Raw genomic sequence first — 7,511 nt, 5'->3', positions numbered from 1 at the left:
AGTAAAGTTTGCTAAAAGTTAACAGTGTAACCTGTATTATCCTAACTTCTAATCTTGTGGCCTTAGCCAGTCTAGTCCACAGACATAAAGGAAGTTCGCTTTGGAAAAAATGGTTGTCTTTAAAAAAAACTCTATCTCAATCCTGACTTAGAAGGTTACCTACACCCTCTCTGAAATGAATTTGCATAAGAACTGTTGTTTATTGGAATGCATCTTGATGGGGCAACTGGGTTGTTATCAAATACTCAGGAACCCAGCCCAGCTCTAGAACTCACCTCTGAGCGCAAAGGCAATGTTGGGCATGCTGGTAAAGGACCACTGGAATCCAGCAGTCTGTACCCCCTTCTTTGTGGTCAAGAAAGGCGGCAAAACAGGTGCAGGACTGCTACATCAGTGAGCATAAATAATCTGATAAGCAGAGGTCCATGGGTGGTTATGCACCCTGGAAAGGAATAAGCATTAGGACCATAGAGATGCTCTAGAACTAATGCTCATCGGAAAATGACTAGGGGTGCTGGCATCCCTATTTTCTTTTTCCAGATGGGAAACATTCCCCTCAAGGGAAAAATGCCCCTAAGATGTATTTGACCCGCAGATGCTAAGAAAGAAATGACTTATATTCTTCTGCAGTACCGCCTGGCCACAATATCCTCTTTAAGGGGGAGAAACCTGGCCTCCTGAGGGAAGTATAAATTATAACACAGTCTTACAGCTAGACCTCTTTTGTAGAAAAGAAGGCAAATGGAGTGAAGTGCCATATGTGCAAACTTTCTTTTTATTAAGAAACAACTCACAATTATGTAAAAAGTGTAATTTATGCCCTACAGGAAGCCCTCAGAGTCTACCCCCCTACCCCAGTGTCCCCCAGCTCCTTCCTCAACTAATAAGGACCCCCCTTCAACCCAAATTGTACAGAAAGAGATAGAAAAAGGAGTAAACAATGAACCAAAGAGTGCCAGTATTCCCTGGTTATGCCCCCTCCAAGTGGTGGGAGGAGGAGAATTCGGCCCAGTCAGAGTGCATGTACCTTTTTCCCTCTCAGATTTGAAGCAAATTAAAATAGACCTAGGTAAATTCTCAGATAATCCTGATGGCTATATTGATGTTTTACAAGGGTTAGGACAATCCTTTGATCTGACATGGAGAGATATAATGTTACTGCTAGATCAGACACCCCAAATGACAGAAGTGCCGCCATAACTGCAGCCCGAGAGTTTGGCGATCTCTGGTATCTTAGTCAGGTCAATGATAGGATGACAACAGAGGAAAGAGAACAATTCCCCACTGGCCAGCAGGTAGTTGCCAGTGTAGACCCTCACTGGGACACAGAATCAGAACCTGGAGATTGGTGCCGCAGACATTCGCTAACTTGAGTGCTAAAAGGTCTAAGGACAACTAGGAAGAAGCCTATAAATTATTCAGTGATGTCCACTATAACACAGGGAAAGAAGAAAATCCTACTGCCATTCTGGAGAGACTAAGGGAGGCATTGAGGAAGCATACCTCTCTGTCACCTGACTCTATTGAAGGCCAACTAATCTTAAAGGATAAGCTTATCACTCAGTCAGTTGCAGACATTAGAAAAAACTTCAAAAGTCCACCTTAGGTCGGCAGCAAAACTTAGAAACCCTATTGAACTTGGCAACCTCAGCTTTTTATAATAGAGATCAGGAGGAGCAGGTGGAATGGGACAAATGGGATTAAAAAAAAAAAGGCCACCGCTTTAGTCATGGCCCTCAGGCAAGCGGACTTTGGAGGCTCTGGAAAATGGAAAGGCTGGGCAAATCAAATGCCTAATAGGACTTGTTTCCAGTGCGGTCTACAAGGACACTTTAAAAAAGATTGTCTGAATAGAAATAAGCTGCCCCCTCGTCCATGCCCCTTATGTCAAGGGAATCACTGGAAGGGCCACTGCCCCAGGGAATGAAGGTCCTCTGAGTCAGAAGCCACTAACCAGATGATCCAGCAGCAGGACTGAGGGTGCCCAGCACAAGTGCCAGCCCATGCCATCACCCTCACAGAGCTCCGGGTATGCTTGGCCATTGAGGGCCAGGAGGTTAACTGTCTCCTGGATGCTGGCATGGCCTTCTGAGTCTTACTCTCCTGTCCCAGACAACTGTCCTCCAGATCTGTCAAAATCCAAGGGGTCCTAGGACAGCCAGTCACTAGATACTTCTTGCGGCCACTAAGTTGTGACTAGGGAACTTTACTCTTTTCACATGGTTTTCTAATTTTGCCTGAAAGACCCACTCCTGTGTTAGGGAGAGACATTCTAGCAAAAGCAGGGGCCATTACACACACTAATTAAGGAAACTCAGAAAGCCAATACCCATTTAGTAGAATGGACACCTGAAGCAGAAGCTGCTTTCCAGGCCCTAAAGAAGGCCTTAACCCAAGCCCCAGTGTTAAGCTTGCCGATGGGCAAGACTTTTCTTTATATGTCACAGAAAAGACAGGAATAGCTCTAGGAGTCCTTACAGAGGTCCGAGGGACCAGCTTGCAACCTGTGGCATACCTGAGTAAGGAAATTGATGTAGTGGCAAAGGGTTGGCCTCACTGTTTATGGGTAGTGGCAGCAGTAGCAGTATTAGTATCTGAAGCAGTTAAAATGATAAAGGGAAGAGATCTTAAGTGTGGACATCTCATGATGTGAACGGCATACTCACTGCTAAAGGAGACTTGTGGCTGTCAGACAACCTTCTGCTTAAATATCAGGTTCTATTATTTGCAGGGCCAGTGCTGTGACTGCACACTTGTGCAACTCTTAACCCAGCCACATTTCTTCCAGACAATGAAGAAAAGATGCATAACTGTCAACAATTGCTCAAACCTACGCCACTTGAGGGGACCTTCTAGAGGTTCCCTTGACTGATCCTGACCTCAACTTGTATACTGATGGAAGTTCCTTTGTAAAAAAAGGACTTCAAAAGGTGGGGTATGCACTGGTCAGTGATAATGGAATACTTGAAAGTAATCCCCTCACTCCAGGAGACAATGCTAGTTATTCCTGTGAACCTCTAGAGGATCTGCACCTGCTCTTCAAGTGACAACCATGAGGAAAGTAACTAGAATCGCAGATGCCCATGGCCCTTCCTTATCATATATTTCTCTTTACTGTTCTCTTACTCTCTTGCACTCTCACTGCACCTCTTCCATGCTGCTGTACTACCAGTAGCTCCCCTTACCAAGAGCTTCTATGGAGAGCACGGCTTCCCAGAAATATTGATGCCCCACTGTATAGGAGTTTTTCTAAAGGAAACCCCATTTTCACCACCCACACCCATATGCCCCTGCACTTCAGGCCATACATTTCAATCCCTGTATCTTTAACGTCCTTGTTAAGTTTGTCTCTTCCAGAATCAAAACTGTAAAACTACAAATTGTTCTTCAAATGGAGCCCCAGATGCAGTCTATGACTAAGATCAACCACAGACCCTTGGACCGGCCTGCTAGCCCATGCTCCGATGTTGATGACATCGAAGGCACCCCTCCCGAGGAAATCTGAACTGCGAGACCCCTCCTATGCCCCAATTCAGCAGGAAGCAGTTAGAACGGTCATCGGCCAACTTCCCCAACAACACTTGGGTTTTCCTGTTGAGAGGGGGGACTGAGAGACAGGACTAGCTGGATTTCCTAGGCTGACTAAGAATTCCTAAGCCTAGCTGGGGAAGGTGACCACACCCACCTTTAAAATATAGGGCTTGTAACTCAGCTTACATCTGACCGATCAGGTAGTAAAGAGAGTTCACTAAACTACCAATTAGGCTAAAAGCAGGAGGTAAAGAAATAGTCAATCATCTATCACCTGAGAGCACAGGGGGAGGGACAGTGATTGGGATATAAACACAGGTATTTGAGAGGCAGTGGCAACCCCCTTTGGGTCCCCTCCCATTGAATGGGAACTCTGTTTTCACTCTATTAAATCTTGCAACTGCACACTCTTCTGGTCTGTGTTTGTTCCGGCTCGAGCTGAGCTTTTGCTTGCTGTCCACCCAGTGCTAAACGCTGCCATCACAGACCCACTGTTGACTTTCACCCCTCTGGATCTGGCAGGGTGTCCGCTGTGTTTCTGATCCAGCGAGGTGCCCATTGCTGCTCCTGTTGGGGCTAGAGGCTAACCATTGTTCCTGCATGGCTAAGTGCCCTGGTTTGTCCTAATCGAGCTGAACACAAGTTGCTGGGTTCCACGGTTCTCTTCCATGACCCATGGCTTCTAATAGAGCTATAACACTCACCGCATGGCCCAAGGTTCCACTCCTTGGAATTCGTGAGGCCAAGAACCCCAGGTCAGAGAACAAAAAGCTTGCTGCCATCTTGGGAGTGGCTGCCCCCATTTTGGGAGCAGCCTGCCACCATCTTGGGAGCTCTAAGAACAATGACCCACCCGTAACAGTTCAATCCCCCACCAATGGGGATTTCTCACCTCTTTGAGGTTCAAATCCCCCCAAAGAGGATTTCTCACCTCTTTTTGAGGTTCAATCCCTGAAATTAGCAGAAGGCTTAACCCCTGAAACCAGGGGTGTCTTGCTGTGCCTGTCCTGGAAGTCTCAACCCCTCAAATGAGGGGTGTCTTGCCTTGCTTGCCCTGGAAATCTCAACCCTTCAAACCAGTGGGTGTCTTCCCTTGCCTGCCCTGGGAGGTCGACCTGTTTCCTCCCTTTCCCCCTCTGAAGGTCCCTTGCACACTTCCCATTCGTGTTGTCCTCTCTGGCCACTCCCCCAAGGGAGAATTAGGCCCCTCTTAGCATTGGCGTGCTGGTAGAAATCCCATGGCAGGATCCACCCTAAGCCATATGAGGTAGTTATGGAACTGCAGAGAGGACCCACTCTCTCCATCCAGCAGTAGGACTTGTCACCATCCACACAACACTGCAAGCAGAGTTGTCTGTGATCATTCACGTGCACACACATTCAGCCCTCCAGAATTTGACCACCAAGGAAGTACTTCACCAGCTCCTGCGGCTTTTCCTTCCTTGGTCTGTGCAGAGAGTACCCACCATGGTATGTGAGGATCATTTACCCCAGGTTGCTGGCCAGTTTCTTTCTGTATTGCTTATTCATCACACCAGGTGGGTCTCGGACCTTTACCCCTGAGGCCACTGCAAGAGGCACTGGGGCGCCACCTCATGAAAGAGGACTAGAGACACCCCTGAAGGAGAATGTATCCCTGTATGATTGCCACCAAAATTGTTAGAAATAGATCATTGGTGCCTTGAAGAAAAGTCAGCACAGAGACAAAAGATCTGTCAGCAAGGCAATCTTTACTTTCTGCAGAAAGGGTGCTCAGTCACAGAGCACACCTGAACAAAGAGAGCACACCTGAACAAAGAGAGCACACCTGAACAAAGGAAAAGCAGATATATTTATCCTTACACATTTGGGTCGTCCTTACTGTTGTATCCTGCATCCATTGACTGGAGCGGGACCTCTCAATATTAAACTGACACCCGATTAGCTAATAGCCTAAAACTTTCCTAAATAAGTAAGTGCAGGGAAGAACAAAGAAGGAGAAGAAGTTGCTTACAAAAGGTTTAAGGAAGAAATAACATTTCCAAATAAGGAAGGGGCATAAGCTATGAACTGGAATGTGCCTGTGAGCATGTCCAACAGTTACACAGGATAGGGCTTAACAAAGAGTTGTTAGCACAAAGCAAGGAGGCTTGAAGAAAATTAGTCTTTAAAAGAAATGATTATTTCTAACACTTATGATTTATTCTTTAACAGGAAGTGAAATTTTGAAGAGGAAACATTTTGCTTTCTACAAAAACACAATCAACTGAATTTGTAATCTCCCGTATTTTTTCTTTCACTTGTTCCCGGCCTGGCCATAGAAGGCATTTGAGCATTAATTTGGACTCCATTCTAGAAAAATCTTTCTTTAGCACCACAAGCCAGCTGAGGAAGTTTTCCTGAGCCCTTTATCCAGTTGCTCTAGAAATCAATCAGGGACTTGGAGCCCACGTATTTAGATATCTAAATATCTAATACACAACTGTATCCACACATCTAAATATCTAATACACAACCGCCAGGTGCAGTGGCTTACACCTGTAATCTCAACAACTTGAGAGGATGGCTAGGGCCTCCGAGTTCTGGAGTTCGAGACCAGCCTGGGAAATAGCAGGACCCTGTCTCTAAAAAATATAAATATATTTTTTAAAATTAGGAGTGGTGGCATATGTCTGTAGTCGTAGCTACTTGGGGAGATTGCTTGAACCCTGGAATTCAAGGCTGCAGTGAGCTACAGTCATGCCACTGCACTACAGCCTGGGCAACAGAGCAAGACCCTAGCTGTAAAAACAAACAAACAAACAAACAAATAAAATACGCAAACAGATGTAAGCAAGTGCTTTGCTTCATGTGTCAGGCCTCTGAGCCCAAGCCTGCACATATACATCCAGATGGCCTGAGGCAATCAAAAGTGCAAAAGAAGTGAAATAGCCAGCTCCTGTCTTAACAGATTGAACAACCTTATGACATTCCATTATGACTTGTTCCTTCCCTGCCCCAACTGATCGATCGATCGACCTCGTGACATTCTTCTTCTGGACAATGAGTCTTATGATCTCCCCACCATGCACCTTGTGACCCCCTCATAGGCTGACAATAGATAACCACCTTTAACTGTAACTTTCCACTGCTTACCCCAGTCCTATAAAACTGCCCCATCCCTATCTCCCTTTGCTGACTCTCTTTTCGGACTCAGCCCACCTGCACCCAGGTGATTAAAAAGCTTTATTGCTCACACAAAGCCTGTTGGTGGTCTCTTCACACGGATGTGCATGACATCATGAACTAGCCATTATGTGCACTCTGCATGCCAGTTAAAAAAGACTGAGCCTGCAGAGTTCTTCCTGGGAGTTCTTAGGAACAGGGGGCAGTGGCATTTTCCACATTTGGAACACAGAACTCAGGCAACCAGGATGCATGGAGGTGCAGAGCAGCTCCATAAGGTCTGCAGGAGCTGGCTGGGCTCTTAAGAATTTCTCTCTGCGTCCTTCTGCATTTTGTCAAGCTTGCTAGCTGCATGATAGCCAAGCACTTGACTTTTGCCCCTCCATTTCCCGTTGCACACCCTGTCTTTCTGGTGTGGAGTTTAACCAGACATCAGCATCAGGCTGTTGGTTTCCCTTGCAAAGTGATGGCTTCCGAACCCCTGGAGTTCCAGGAAGCACAATTTGCACACTCCATCTTGTCGTCTACAGTAGCTACCCTCTAGTTCACAGGATAGCAGGATAAAGGACTTTGAGTCTTTTGGTTACAAGTTGCCACGGACAAGGGAAGTCATTTTCCTGAACTCAAAATACCCATCTGTGTGTTATCGACTGTTTTTTTTTTTTTCTAGATGAAAACAACTACATTAACAAAAACAAGATAAATTTAAGTAGTTCACGGTAGGTCTAGTGAAAGCGATAATCCGGGGTTTTATGTTTCATGAATGTTTCAAAAATTAAGGTTTAGCAAAAAAGGTGGGATTGGAGGCCACCAAGAAGAAAGGCAGCACTCCTCTC

The 7,511-nt window shown here is 45.9% G+C and overlaps 1 pseudogene; it reads left to right on the top strand.

Moving 5' to 3' along the window:
- The first annotated feature begins 540 nt into the window (after positions 1 to 540).
- On the top strand, positions 541 to 1,734 carry LOC129398644 (uncharacterized; annotated as a pseudogene).
- Positions 1,735 to 7,511: the final 5,777 nt, after the last annotated feature.

The sequence above is a fragment of the Pan paniscus genome, chromosome 7 (assembly GCF_029289425.2).
Source record: "Pan paniscus chromosome 7, NHGRI_mPanPan1-v2.0_pri, whole genome shotgun sequence".
NCBI classification, from domain to species: domain Eukaryota; kingdom Metazoa; phylum Chordata; class Mammalia; order Primates; family Hominidae; genus Pan; species Pan paniscus.
The sequence above is the reverse complement of the archived record's forward strand: the minus strand, read 5'-3'. Positions and strand labels throughout refer to the sequence as shown.